Consider the following 16069-nt stretch of genomic DNA (forward strand, 5'->3'; position numbering starts at 1 on the left):
GCCTCTGGAAATCTAAGTATAGTACATCTACTCACAGCCCTTTTACCCACAGCACATGTTGGTTCCTCAAAGAACTCCAACAAGTTGGTTAAACATGATTTCCCTTTCACAAAACCATGTTGACTCTGCCTCATTACCTTGAACTTATTCAAAAGCCCTGCTATAGCTTCTTTAATAACAGCTTCTAACATTTTCCCTGTGACATACGTTAAGCTAACTAGCCTGTAGTTTCCCGCAATCTGTCTCCCTCATGTTTTGAATAAAAGAGTTACATTTGCTATCTTCCAATCTAATGGGACCTTCCCAAAATCTTGGGAATTTTGGAAAATTAAAACCAATGTGTCAACTATCTCACTAGCCACTTCTTTTAAGACCCTAGGTTGAAGTCCATCAGGACCCGGGCACCTGTCAGCCTGCAGCTCCAGAAATTTACTCAGTACCACTTCTCTGGTGACTGTACTTTTCCTGAGCTCCTCCCTCCCTTCAATTTCCTGATTTATAGCTGCTTCTGGAATGTTATGTGTATCATCTATCATGAAGACTGATACCAAATACCTGTTCAAGTCATCTGCATTTCTTTGTTTTCTATTATCAATTCTCCAGATGCACCTTTTATAGGACCAACATTCACGTTGTTAACTCATTTCTTTTTTCAATATTAATAGAACCTTTTGCTATCTGATTTTATATTTCAGGCTAAGTTTCTCTGGTATTCTAATTCTTCCCTCCTTATTAATCTTTTAGTCTTCCTTTGGTGTTATTTATATGCTGTCCAATCTTCTGGCCTTCCACCTATCTTTCCAGAATTATATACTTTTTCTTTAAGTTTGACACAATCTTTAATCTTCCTAGTTAACCACGGATGGTGTGTCTGTCCCTTGGCCTTATTCTTACTTGTTGGAATGTATCTATTTGGTGTATTGTGAAATAACCCCTTAAATGTTTGCCACTGCATCACTATGAACCTACCCATTAACCTAATTTTCTATAAGACCATAAGACGTTGGAGCAGAAGAAGGCCATTTGGCCCACTGAGTCTGCTCTGCCAATCAATGAAATCATGGCTGTTCTGATAATCCTCAACTCTACTTTCCTGCCTTTTCCCGTAACCCTTGATTCCCTTACTGGTTAAAAATCTGTCTATCTCAGCCTTGAATATACTTAACGACACAGCCTCTACAGCCCTCTGTGGTAAAGAATACCACAGATTGACTATCCTCAGAGAAGAAATTCCTCCCCATCTCTGTCTTAAATGGGCGACCCCTTACTCTGAGATCTCACACAAGAGGAAACAACCTCTCAGCATCTACCCTGTCAAGCCCCCTAAGAATCTTATTTGTTTCAATAAGATCGCCTCTCATTCTTCTAAACTCCACTGAGGCCCAACCGACTCAACCTCTCCTCATAAGAAAATCCCTCCACACCCGGGATCAACCTAGTGAATCTTTTCTGGACTGCCTCCAATGCCAGTATATCTTTCCTTAGATAAGGGGACCAAAACTGTTCACAGTATTCTAGGTGTGGTCTAACTAGTGCCTGGTACAGTTTTAGCAAGACCTGCCTATTTTTATACTCCATTCCCTTTGAAATAAAGGCCAACATTCTATTTGCCTTCCCTATTACCTATTGAACTTGTAAGCTAGCTTTTTGTGATTAATGCACGAGGATCCCCCAAATCCCTCTGTGCTGCAGCTTTCTGCAGTCTTTCTCCATTTAAATAATATTCAGCTCCTCTATTCTTCCTGCCAAAGTGCATAACCTCACGTTTTCCCACATTATATTCCATTTGCCAAGTTTTTGCCCACTCACTTTACCTGTCTACATCCCTCTGTAGACTGTCATCCTCACCACTTGCCTTCCCACCTATTTTTGTGTCATCCGCAAACTAAGTAATAATACATTCATTTCCCCCATCCAAGTCTTTAATAGATACTGTAAATAATTGTGGCCCCAGCATTGATCCCTATGGCACTCCACGAGTTACAGGTTGTCATCCTGAAAATGTCCCCCTCATCCCAACTCTCTGTCTTCTATTAGTTAGCCAGTCCTCTATCCATGCTAATATACTACCCCCAACACCATGGGCTCTTATCTTATTAAGTAGCTTTATGTGTAGTACATTATCGAACGCCTTTTGGGAATTCAAATATGTTACATCTACTGGTTCCCCTTTATCTATCCTGCTTGTTACCTCCTCAGAGAATTCTAATAAAATTGTCAGGCATAATTTCCCCTTCATGAAGCCATGCTGACTCTGCTTGATTAGATTATGCATTTCTAAATGCTCTGCTATTACATTGTTTATAATACACTCTAACATTTTCCCAATGACGATTGTTAAGCTAACTGGCCAATAGTTACTTGTATTTTGTCTCCCTCCCATTTTGAATAAGGGTGTTACATTGGCAGTTTTCCAATCCTCTGGGACTTTTCCAGAATCTAAGGATTCTTGGAAGATTACTACCATTGCATTCACTATCTCTGCAGCTACTTCCTTTAATATCCTAGGATGCAACCCATCAGGTCCAGGGGATTTATCGGCCTTTAGCCCCATTAGTTTCCCTCGTACCTTTTCTCTAGTGATAGTTAATGTATTTATTTCCTTCCCCCCTCTTTTGCCCCTTGATTATTTAGTATTTTTGGAATGCTATTAGTCTTTACTACTGTTAAGGCTGATGCAAAGTATTTATTCAACTCCTATGCCATTTCCTGGTTCCCCATTATTAATTCCCCAGCCTCATTCTCTAAGGGGCCTATGTTCACTTTGGCTTCTCTCTTCCTTTTTATGGGCAGAATTTTGCCCTCGTTGGGCGTGCTTGGCGGGGGTGAGCAGGAGCGACTGCAAAACAGATCGTCGCCCGCAATCGGGCTGCACCATGATTTCACTGTGACAGCCCAATTAAGGCTTGCCCAGCATGACCGCTGGCTGCAGAATGTTTGAGAGGGGGTGGGAGGGGGCCCTGTCAGCCGCTGGGTCCAACGGTGACCTGGCGGCTGCCTCAAAAACGGCGCAGGCAGCTGCAGGGACGCCGCTGACGTCAGAGTTGCTGCGATGTCATGGCTGCAAACGAAGACGTGGACACCGGGCAAGAGGTGAGGCCGGCTCGGCACATGGCCTCCCATTTTTTGAATGACACCCTTGTTGCCCTCCTGGAGGAGGTGGCTGCTGGAAGGGGACACCCTTGTCCCCAGAGATGGGACGAGGAGGCCACTGCACCTCACAAAGGGCATGGGAGGAGGTGGCAACTTGGGTGAGCAGCCACGGCGTGGTACAGCGCATCTGGGTACAGTGCCAGAAGCAGTTCAATGACCTGTTGCGCTCATAAAGGGTGAGTACCGTATTGGCGTGGGTCAGTGTGTTGAAGTGTTTTGGGCTGGCCATCGCCCCTGTGGAGCTCCGAGGTGCTAGAGTCTGAGAGCCAACAGTCAATGGCGCTGGAGCTGGCCAAGGGGCTGACCCCTGGCTGCTTTGACTGAGTGCCTTGCGGCTCGAGGGCTACAATTTGGATGTGCCCTGCAAGGTGTTTCTCAGCTGGGGTTGTCCAGGCTGCAATGGCGCTGGAGGTAGAGAGAGGGCTAACCAATGCTCCTTTGTCCTTTCGGGAGAAGACAATACTGAGAGGTGGTGGATTGGCAGAGGACCCCCACACCTCTTTCTTTCCAGTTACAAGCAGGAGGCCTTGGAGCTCGAGAGGTGCCATGCACCCTGATCAACTGGCCGCGGTGAGGCTGGGGTGTCAGACGAAGATAAGAGGTGCACTGAGTTGAGAGGTTCTGGTGGTGCAAACATTCTTGTTCAATCTCATCTTTGATGGGAGCCTCTAGACTGGATTCCTCATTGATCATTGAAAGACAATGGCACCATGATGATAACCTCCATTGTTTCACCAGGATGCCTGACAAGCACAGTGACAGTGTGATGACTTTAACTAATGACATGTCCTCCTCCTCCCTTAGATCTGCCACCAAGCAGCTAATCTCAGGACCTCTAGGAGCTACTCCCGACACCGGAGTACTACCATGCTCCAGAAGCACCTGTGTCACACCCACTCTCTGAACCAGGCACAAGCACAGATACCAGCACTTCGGTGGACATTAGTTCGGCAGCTAGTGTATCTCGGTGCACATTGATGAGGGTACGTCACAATTGCTGGAGGTGCAGGCGAAAGCAGAGAGTGCCTGGCGTGCTGGCAGTCAGAGGACTGCTGGAGACCAGGACGATGCTCAATCGAAGGCTGATGATGAGCCTGTGGAGTCGTCCATCAGGCAGCAGATGCTGGATGTCCAGCAGGATGTGCGGGAGGATCTGGCGGAGATCCATGAGGGTATGTGTGCCATGGTCTCTGTTGTGGAGGAGTTTCTGGGGAGTATCAGCAATGCGTTGACCCTCATGGCCGAGCGCAATGCCTCCTCCATGGAGAGAGTGGCGACTCTCATGGAGAGGCTGCTCCAGGAACAGAATCGGGTTCCTGGGATTGCGGTCAGACCTGCAAGTCCTCAGACAGGTACTGACACCACGCAATCAGTGTCCGTGTGTGAGATGGATGAGGCAGCCAACGTGAGGTTGCTGTGGACAGAATCTGTCATCTCTGTGTGCTCCTCTCAGGGCACTCTGGATGATGGCAGCAGCTCCTCTGTCCCTCTGCCAGTGACCATGGCATCTGATGAGGCTGCAGCGACTGGGGAGATGCCAGACATGGCACTGGCCGCTCCCTCCCAGGTGGGGCCATCACAGGCTCCACTGGCCAGAGGACGATCGCCAAGATCATCAAGGCCAACAGGACAGCAGAGTCAGCAGGCTGTCTCCAATCCTGGTGCCAGCGAGGGGGGAGCACCTAGATGTAGCACCCGTAAACATAAGTTTAAAGCACCTTAAGCACAAGAGGGACTGGTCACGTGTGATCTTTTGTTCTCCCTTTTTTTCCTTATTTTAATGGTGTGACCATCAATACCTAATATTGCTCTTTTAATAATTTGTCAGTGCCAACATTATTATTACATATGCTTTTGTGTTATTGGCCCGAGTATGCTTCATTTGTTTTGTAGGTGCAGTGTACATCAGTATGTAATGCTGGATGTGGGTGTCTCGAAACTCTATTGCATAGGCACTGAGTGTATCTTGGGGGCAAAGGAAAGGTCATTTCTGAGATCCAAGATGATGGCGGCAGCCCTGGCATGAGGTGGTAGTGCTTATTTGGCAGCCTAGCTGAAGGAGCTTTGGCTCGAGGCATCCCTAGTGTCCCTGTCTCCTTGGAGGTTACCGAGGTCTGGCTCCATGACCTCAGCATTCTCCTCACTGTGCTCCTCTTCTGACTCGCTACTGGATTCATCATCTGTGACCTATGGAGCTGCGTCAAGATCCTCTTCCTCCAGTGGGTCCCCCTTGCCAGTGCCAGATTGTGGAGAGTGCAACACGTAACCACTATCAGTGACACCCGCTCTGGGGGCTATTGCAGTGCTCCCCCTGAATGGTCCAGACATCAGAAGCACATCTTGAGAAGACCTATGGTTCTCTCTGCCACCACCCTTGTGGAGGCGTGTCTCCTGTTGTACCGCTGCTCTGCCTCTGTTCTTGTCTGGCGGAGAGGCGTCATGAACCACCTTTTCAAGGAATAGCCCTTGTCACCCAGCAGCCATCCATCCAGTTGGCCTGGAGCACTGAGGAGCCTCAGCCGGAGCTGATCTCAGGCCCAATCGTCTGACAGATGGAGGTCATTGTCTTCCTTGAGAGATGGAGCCTCCTTCGGCATTGCACATCAGACATATTGAGGTAGCTGCAATGCCGCTTGTAAACCCTGGCAGCAGGATAGTGGTGTCTCTGCGGCCCCTTCCGCTTTGGACTTCCTGCTGCCCCTGCGCCCCTCCTCCCACAGGTCGCTCCTCTGGAAGCTGCATTGGGACACCTGGCCTCCTCTCCCTTCTGTCCCTCTCTTTCCTCCTCAGAGAGGGTGCCTCCAGCGGAGACCACAATCCCCATTACCAGGGTAAGGGAAGGCTGCCTGATACCTGGAAGGTCCAAATCCTCAGGGGGTACTAATAAGTCCTGAAATGATGTATGGAAATGCTAAGAAGGAAGCCCTGAACAGAGATGAAGCTGCCAAGTACCGAGAAGCAACCAGCAGCAAACTATCTCCAAAACTCCTCACTGCTCACACTGACAATGCTGCTGACCCTTTTTATCCCGCCCGTGGATGAGGTTTTTGCAAACTGTGGGCAGCTTGCCTGCCCGTTTTGCCCATGTGATGAGTGATCTTTAATTGGCATCTTAATTAATGGTGGGCGCGGCTCCGACTCCTACATGCAGCCACAGACGGAATATCACGCAAGTGCGCGCTGATGTCGGGGCGCTCGCCAGACTTCATCGCGCGTCATTTTACGCTCGTTCGTGTCTGGTGCGCGCCCACCCGACAAGCGGAAAATTCCGCCTTATATATCTAAAGAAGCTCTAACTGTCCGTTTTCATATTACTTACCAGTTTACCCTCAAAGTTTATTTTCTCCATCCTTTTTGGGTGATCTTTTGTTGGTTTTCGAAACTTTCCCAGTCTGCTGGCTTCCCATTAATCTTTGCCACGTTGTATGTTTTTTTGTTAACTTTGATACTATCCTTAACTTCCTTGGTTAACCATGGTTGGTTTATCCCCTTCCTACAACCCTTCTTCCTCATTGGGATATATCTTTGTTGTGAGTCATGAACTATTTTCTTAAACGTCTGCCATTGTTCATCAACCATCCTTTCTGCTAAACTCCTTTCCCAGCCACTCCAACAAACTTTCCCCTCATTCCTTTGTAATTAAACTTATTTAAGTTTAGCACAGTTGTTTCTGACCCAAGTTTCTCACTCTCAAACTGAATGCTAAGTTTCTCCATGTTATGGTCGCTGTTTCCTGGGGGATCTTTTATTCTGAAATCATTTATTGTGCGCTAAGAGCCTCAGCACTGCCGGGGTGGGGGTGGGAGTAGCGCAAGTGCTGAAGTCTGCGCATGTGCGGGGGAGCGCACACTGAAAGCTCCCTGAAGGCACAGAGCTGCCTCAGGGAACTGACAACTTTTAAACACAAAACTAAACATTTTACAAATGATATAAACATGTCCCCACATGTGACTCAGTCACGTGAAGAGGGACATGTAAAAAATGATGGTAAAAATTTTTAACTCTCTTTTAGTAACTGTTGGAAACTTCATCCCTCAAAGGCCCCCTGGCCTATTCGCCCGCCTGCCAACCAAACAGTTAAGCGGGCAGTGAAAAATTCAACTTAACTAATTGCTTACGGGCCTTAATAGGCCTCTTAATGGTCGGTGGGTGCGCTGCTGCCTCTCACGCGCGCCCGCCAACTGAAAGATCACAAGAGTGCGCGATGACATCGGGACACTAGCCAGACATCATCGCGCACTATTTCACTCCTGTTCAGGCTGGGTGGACACCCACCCACCCGCCCACCCGCGGGACAGAAAATTCTGCCCCTGAATTCTTGCTCGTGGCTATCTCTGCCAATTTGATTTTCCCAATCCACATGAAGATTAAAGTCACCCATGATTAAAGTACTGCCTTTTTTACATGCCCTCATTATTTCCTGATTCATTCTCTGTCCTACAGCATAGCAACTGTTAGGGGCCCTATAGACTATTCCCACCAGTGTCTTCTTCACCTCGTTATTTCTCACCTCCACCCACGTGGATTATACATCTTCTGATCCAAGATCATTTCTTGCTATTGTACTTATTCCATCCCGTACTTTCCTTCCTGCCTGTCCTTTCAAAAAGTTACATAACCCTGAATATTCAGTTCCCAGCTTTGATCTCCTTGTAACCTTGTCTATGTAATGGCTATAAGATCATACCCATTAATCTCTATCTGTGCCGTTAATTCATTTATTCTGTTCTGAATACTACGTGCATTTAAGTAAAGAGCCATAGATTTTGCCTTTTTACCATTTTCCCCCCCTTTGACCCTATTTGTTGCTGATTTTTATGTTTGTACACTCTGTCCCTTCCTGTCATACTCTGGCTATCATTACCTAAATAGCTGCCCTTCAAGGCTCAAGGCTGCCACATCCTTTTGCTTTGTAAGCATAGTATCCCCTCTCCAGAATCCTCCCCCCTCTATTTAGTTTAAAGCCCTCTCTACAGCCCTAGTTATTCGATTTGATTCTAATTCACTTTAGCTAGCTTGGCTTTCATGCCTTCATAATTGCCCTTAGTTAAGTTTAAAAACATAGTCTCAGACCCACTCCTAGATGAGGAGTACTGTGGTTTTATTTATTGTGTAATGTACCTTTAAGAATAATACTTGTTAGGAAAGATCACATGATCTGTAGTAACAATAGGAGAGTAGCACAGGCTACCTCTAGCTGTCAGTGTAGAGATAGAGTTGGAGTTGAAAGTACACGTGTAGTTGCTGCTGAGTATGTTGTAAATAAACTTAATGTTTCCACCCAACAAGTGCCTGCAGATCAACTCACCAATAGTACTACTCAGTCACCCTTATGACAAGGATAAACAGAAGAAATGAAGTTAAAAAGAAATCGGCACTGTACCTCGCCCAGTGCTGTAAGTAGCAAGCTCCGTTAGAATCAAAGAAGTAATTCCCTCACAAAATGCCACAATTTGGGAGAATTGATCTTTTTGAAACAGCCACAGACAATTGGTTTCATTACATGGAATACCCCACGTTCTTTTTTCAAGTGAATGAGATTACGGGAAGAGAAGAGGTGAGCGATCCTCTTGAATACTTGTGGGAGCAAAACCTACAAATTCTTCAAAGCTTGACACACCCAGTGCCCTTAGATTCGAAAAATTTCAATGAATTGGTGAACATCTTGAAAGGTAATTTTCAATGAAAGACGTCAGTCATGATGCAGAGGTTTAGTTTTAATTCGCGAAATTGGGCCCCGAGTGAGACAATTGCATGCTACGTGGCAAATTTGATATAGCTAACAGAACTTTGTGAGTTCGGCACGACTCTAAACGACATCCTCAGAGATTGTTTAGTGTGCGGTCTGAATGAGGACTCTATTTAGAAAAGATTATTGTCCGAAGTGAATCTGGATTCCAAGAAGGTGCTGGAGATAGCGCTGACCATGGAAAGCACAGTAAGAGATTCAGAAGCCGTACAGGGTGGGCAAAATGGGGTCATCCTCCACATCGGGTGGGAAACCCCAGCAGAAAAGGGCGGGAAAATGCAAGACTCTGCCAAGAACCAGGAAACAGTCCCCGCTCGCTGAAGAATAAAGAAAAATAACTTAGCAGCGAAATCAAAGAATAACTATAAAAGAGTTGGAAACAAGCAGTCTTTCAGCGATTGACAGTTTAAAAAAATTTGAATGCTACTGTTGTCACAGAATTGGACATATGATGAGGCCATGCAAGGAAAGATTCAAGCAGGCTTGTAAACAAAAGAAAAAACCCAATGAAATCTACAATGTAGAAGAGCCTGAAACAACAAATTCAGACATTTGTTTTGGATTTCCAGCATCCGCAGTTTTTTTGTTTTTATCAGACATTTACTCATTGTTTAATATGAAAGCTGGAAAGACAGAACCAATATTTGTCACAGTGAAAGTAAGTGACAAACCTGTTTGAGTGGAAATGGACACGGGAGCTTCCACTACAGTAATTGAGGAACAGACCTTCAGATATTTGAATAATGGTGAACATCAATTAAGTTTAAAAGAAACAGCTGCCAAACTCAAAACATACATGGGTGAAGACATTCAGGTAAAAGGCATAAGCAGAGTAGCTGTCTACTATGGAAGCCAATTGGCAAAGCTACCAGTGTTGATATTGAGAGGCAGAGGACCAAGCCTTCTAGGGTGAAATTGGCTAAGGGAAATCAGCCTTGATTGGCCACTGAGATTCCAAAAGGAAGCTGGAAGCATTCCTGTTTTGAAAAAGGAGTGTGTAAGGACTCAGCAACCTGAAGAAATTCAGGCTGTCTTAAGCCAAAACCTGGAAGAACAGCAGAAGGAACACTAAGAGACCCTGCTTGACGACAAAGTTTGAGACGAGATGAGCAACTTTCACAGGGAAAAAGAAAACTTGTTGAAAGACCTTCACACACTACAAAATGCCCTCAACTCAAAGTTTGTTGTTTTTTATTCATTCATGGGATGTGGGCTTCGCAGGTTTGGCCAGCATTTATTGCCCATCCCTAGTTGCCCTTGAGAAGGTGGTGGTGAGCTGCCTTCTTGAACCGCTGGAGTCCATGTGGTGTAGGTACACCTACAGTGCTGTTAGGGAGGGAGTTCCAGGATTTTGACCCAGCGACAGTGAAGGAATGGGGATATATTTCCAAGTCAGGATGGTGAGTGACTTGGAGGGGAACCTCCAGGTGGTGGTGTTCCTGTCTATCTGCTGCCCTTGTCCTGCTAGGTGGTAGTGGTTGTGGGTTTGGAAGGTGCTGTCTCAGGAGCCTTGGTGAATTCCTGCAGTGCATCTTGTAGATGGTACACACTGCTGCTACTGTGTATCGGTCGTGGAGGGAGTGAATGTTTGTGGATGTGGTGCCAATCAAATGGGCTGCTTTGTCCTGGGTGGTGTCTAGCTTCTTCAGAGTTGTGGGAACTGCACTCATCCAGGCAAGTGGGGAGTATTCCACCACACTCCTGATTTGTGCCTTGTAGATGGTGGACAGGCTTTGGGGAGACAGGAGATGCGTTACTCACCGGATGATTCCTAGCCTCTGACTTGCTCTTGTAGCGACGGTATTTATATGGCTATTCCAGTTTAGTTGCTGGTCAATGGTAATCCCCAGGATGTTGGTAGTGGGGAATGCCACTGAACATCAAGGGGTGATAGTTAGACTCTCTCTTGTTGGAGACTGTCATTGCCTGACACTTGTCTGGCGCGAATGTTACTTGCCACTTGTCAACCCAAGCCTGGATATTGTCCAGGTCTTGCTGCATTTGGACATGGACTGCTTCAGTATCTGAGGAGACACGAATGATGCTGAACATTGTGCAATCATTAACGAAGATCCCCACGTCTGACCTTATGATGGAAGGAAAGTCATTGATGAAGCAGCTGAAGATGGTTGGGCCTAGGACACTACCCTGAGGAACTCCTACAGTGATATCTTGGAGCTGAGATGACTGACCTCCAACAACCACAACCATCTTCCTTTGTGGTAGGTATGACTCCAACCAGTGGAGAGCAGGGAGATCAGAATCTCCCTGATTCCCATTGACTCCAGTTTTGCTAGGGCTCCTTGATGTCACATTCAGTCTAATGATACCTTGATGTCAAGGGCAGTCACCTTACCTCTGGAGTTCAGCTCTTTTGTCCATTTTTGAACCAAGGCTGTAACGAGGTCAGGAGCTGAGTGGCCCTGGTGGAACCCAAACTGTGAGTCAGTGAGCAGATTATTGCTAAGCAAGTGCTGCTTGATAGCACTGTTGATGACCCCTTCCATTACTTTACTGATGATTGAGAGTAGACTGATGGGGTGGTAATTGGCTGGGTTGGATTTGTCCTGCTTTTGGTGTACAGGAGATACCTGGGCAATTTTCCATATGCATATCCATAGATGCCAGTGTTGTTGCTGTACTGGAACAGCTTGGTTAGGGGTGTACTAAGTTCTGGAGCACAAGTCTTCAGTACTATTGCTGGAATATTGTCAGGTCCCTTGGCCTTCGCAGCACCTAGTACCTTCAGCCATTTCTTGATATCACGTGGAGTGAATCAAATTGGCATCTGTGATGGTGGGGACCTCCAGAGGAGGCTGAGATGGATCATCCACTCAGCACTTGTGGCTGAAGATTTTTGTGAATGCTTCAGCCTTATCTTCTGCACTGCTGTGCTGGGCTCCCCCATCATTGAAGTTGGGGATTTTTGTGGCGCCTCCTTCTCCAGTGAGTTGTTTAATTGTCCACCACCATTCACTACTGGATGTGGCAGGACTGCAGAGCTTAGATCTGATCCATTGGTTTTGGAATCGCTTAGCTGTCTACTACTTGCTGCTTATGTTGTTTGGCATGCAAGTAGTCCTGTGTTATAGCTTCACAGGTTGACACCTCATTTTTGGGTTTGCATGGTGCTGCTCCTGGCATGCCCTCCTGCACTAATTCATTGAACCTGGGTTGATCCCCCTGGCTTGATGGTAATGGTAGAGTGGGGGATATGCCAGGCCATGAGGTTACAGATTGTGTTCGAGTACAATTCTGCTGCTACTGATGGCCCACAGCACCTCATGGATGCTCAGTCTTGAGTTGCTAGACCTGTTCGAAATCTATCCCATTTAGCATGGTGATTGTGCCACACAACACAATGGAGGGTATCCTAAATGTGAAGGCAGGACTTCGTCTCCACAATGACTGTGCGGTGGTCATTCCTACCGATACTGTCATGGACAGATGCATCTGTGGCAGGCAGGTTGATGAGGATGAGGTCAAGTATGTTTTTCCCTCACCACCTGCTGCAGACCCAGTTTAGCAGCTATATCGTTTAGGACTCAGCCACCTCAGTCAGTAGTGGTGCTACCGAGCCGCTCTTGGAGATTCACATTGAAGTCCCCCACCCAGAGTGCATTCTTCACCCTCGCCAGCCTCAACATGGAGGAGCACTGATTCATCAGCTGAGGGAGGGCGGTATGTGGTAAGCAACAGGACGTTTCCTTGCCCGTGCTTGATCTGATGCCATGAGACTTCATGGGGTCCGGAGTCGATGTTGAGGACTCCCAGGGCATCTCCCTCCTGACTGTATACCACTGTGCTGCCACCCCCGGTGAATCTGTCCTGCCGGTAGGACAGGACATACCCAGGGATGGTGATGGTGGTGTCTGGGACATTATCTGTAAGATATGATTCCGTGAGGATGACTATGTCAGGCTGTTTTTTGACTAGTCTGTGAGACAGCTCTCCCAATTTTGGCACTAGCCTCCAGATGTTAGTAAGGAGGACTTTGCAGGGTCGACAGGGCTGCGATTGCTATTGTAGTTTCCGGTGCCTAGGTTGATCCATCTAGTTTCATTCCTTTCTTGCGACTTTGATACAACTGATTGGCTTGCTAGGCCATTTAAAAGTCAACAACATTGCCAGATGACCTTCCCTAAAGGGGAACCAGATGGGTTTTTACAACAATCAACAATGGTCATCATTAGACTTTTAATTCCAGATTTTTATTGAATTCAACCCTCACTACCTGCCACGGTAGGATTCGAACCCAGGTCCCCAGAGCATTACCCTGGGTTACTGGATTACTTGTCTAGTGACAATACCACTTTGCCATCACCTTCCCCCTCTGGAAAAGTAGGAAGAAAAACAGAGAGAATTTAGCATTTCTCTGAACCAACTGAGGAATGAGTTGGCACAGAAGTCACAACAATGTTCAATTTTCCAGGAGGCAGCAAACAAATACAAAAAAGATACAGAAGAGCTGAAAAATCAGCTAAATGAAGCCAAAGAGATCTTGGAAGCAAAAGTCACAGAATTTTCCAAGAAGCAGATAGATTATGAAATTTTGGGAGTCTCAGCCACTGAGCTCAGACAAGTTGAGCTTGCATCTGGCAGAAATCTGGCCAATAGTGAAGTCAAAATAAGGTCGAGATTAACGTCTGCGCTAGAGAGAAGGAGGCACTTAGAAAGAAGACACAGAAATACTAATTCTGGCAGCGTACATATACACTTTCATACATGGGCCTGGCAATCAAATCACAAACGCCGATGCGCTTAGTCATTTGCCTTTACAAGAAAATGATGAGCTTGTCCCAGTTCCACAGGAACTTGTTTTACTGTTAAATTTCTTAGATTCCTCGCCAGTATGTACTTGACAGATCAGAGACTGAACAAGTCGGGACCCAGTCCTATTTCAAGTGCTGCAGGGTTGGTCACAGGAGCCCATATCTGATGAAATGAAACCATACTCCAACAGAAGACATGAAATAACCAGTCAGGATGGCATCTTATTGTGGGGAGCATGAGTGATAGTTCCTCCAAAGGGAAGGGAGTCACTTTTAATTGAACTACACAGTACCCATCCAGGAATATCCTGAATGAAGACCATAGCACGCAGCTATTTATGCTGGCCTAGGATGGATGGTGAAATAGAGAGTTTAGTAAAGCACCATGTGCAATGTCAGCAATTGCAAAAGCTGCCAGTTATCACTGCAGATCCATGGGTGCATGAGTGTGGCCAGGTAGACCCTGGGTGCGCTTACACATTGACTACGTTGGACCTTTCCTGGGCACAATGTTTCTGCTTATTGTCGATGCCTATTCAAAATGGTTGGACCTATATGAGGTGAAGTCACCAACGTCGGCTGCTACAATTGAGAAACTACATCAAAGTTTTGCCATTCATGGACTACCATATGTAGTCATTTCTGATAACGGCATGGTATTTACAAGTGCTGAGTTTCAACGGTTTATCAGCCTCAATGGTATCAGTCATGTAAAAATAGCACCGTTCCACCCTTCCTCAACTGGACTGGCTGAAAGAGCATTCAAGACAGGCATGAAAAAGCTACTGGTGATTCTTTGGCAACCAAGCTAGTACACTTTCTTTTTCATCACAGGACCGCCCCTCACACAACAACAGGTGTCACTACGGAGCTTTGTTGAAACGCCGTCTCAGGACGAGATTGAGCTTAATAAAGCTGAATTTAGAAGGGAAGGTGAGAAGGAGTCAGGGAAGCCAGAAAACTAGACACGACTGGCATAGTCATGAGAGGAACTTTACCATGGGCGAGCCACTATCTGTGAAGAACTTCAGGGAAGGACCAAAGTGGTTACCGGGTGAAATAAGCACGGTGACTGGACCTCTATCTTACCACGTGGAGGTGGAAGGCCGGAGACATGTGGACCATTTAAGGAAGAGAGAGACAAATCACCAAGATTTGGCTCCACCAGTGATCATGACCGGGTCTGTGTTTCCTATTGAGGATTGTCAACCCAGGACAGACATGTCTGATCCTGTAAGAGTTGAGGATGCAGAACTGCAAGTGCCCACTGAAGCACATGATGTTTAGACAACTCCGGAAAAGGAGGTTCCTGATAAAGAATCTGAAGTTGTGGAGCTGCAACGTTTCACACGTATCAGGACACCACCTAAAAGACTGAACTTGTAAATTCCTCACCCAGTGTAAATATTATGTTGTCTTGAAAGTTATGTACTTGTAAATATAACATGTAAAGCCGAGTTAAAGGGGGAGGACTGTGGTAATTATGGTTTTATTTAGTGTGTAATGTACCTTTAAGAACAATACTTGTTAGGAAAGATCACATGATCTGTAGTAACCAATAGGATAGTAGCACAGGCTACCTCTAGCAGTCGGTGTAGAGATAGAGTTGGAGTTGAAAGTATACGTGTAGTTGCTGCTGAGTAAGCTGTAAATAAACTTAATGTTTCCATCCAAGAAGTGTCTGCAGATCAACTCTATCATCAATAGTAGCAACTCAGCCACCCTTACAACAAATACATTGAATATTTTCGGGATAGTTTCTTGGAGCCTGTTCTGGAGCCAACCAGAGAGCAGGCTATACTAGTAATTGGAGTAATTAATGATTTCATTGTGAAGGCGCCCTAGGGAGCAGTGATTATAATATGATTGAATATTACGTTCAGTTTGAGCAGAGAGGAGTGGGTCTGAGACTCGGAATCGGGCGTGAGTTCCTGCCATTCTGAGCAGTGGGGGTGAACGCCACCAAAACTGCCCACCCAACATCTTTTCTACAGCTACCCTATCAAATCCTTTCATAATCTTATAGACATGCAACAGATCACTCCCTCAGTCTTCGCTTTTCCAAAGAAAAGAGCCCCAGCCTGTTAAATTTTCCTGATAGTGATAATTGCTCAGTTCTAGCATCATCCTTCCATGTGTTGTTTTCACTTTCTCCAGTGTTTTTAATATCCTTTTTACAATATGGAGACCAGAACTGTTCACGATATCTTCCAAGTGTGGCCTAATCAAGGTCCTATACACGTGAATACAAATCTCTGTTTTTGAAATCTGTCCCTTTAGAAATGAACCACAAGTGCCTTTTTTATATTTAAGAACATTCTGTTCTTATTTCAGATTCTTCATAGACAGAGAGAGCATTTTGTTTGGGATCAATTTATCACTCCCCTTCAGAGCT

General features: G+C 46.0%; 1 protein-coding gene across 2 annotated transcripts in view; it reads left to right on the plus strand.

Moving 5' to 3' along the window:
• Positions 1–16069, plus strand: part of LOC121277189 (dual specificity testis-specific protein kinase 1-like) — a 264934-nt gene that overhangs the window by 67804 nt on the left and 181061 nt on the right. The window lies entirely within an intron of this gene.

This window comes from Carcharodon carcharias, chromosome 4 (assembly GCF_017639515.1).
Source record: "Carcharodon carcharias isolate sCarCar2 chromosome 4, sCarCar2.pri, whole genome shotgun sequence".
NCBI lineage: Eukaryota > Metazoa > Chordata > Chondrichthyes > Lamniformes > Lamnidae > Carcharodon > Carcharodon carcharias.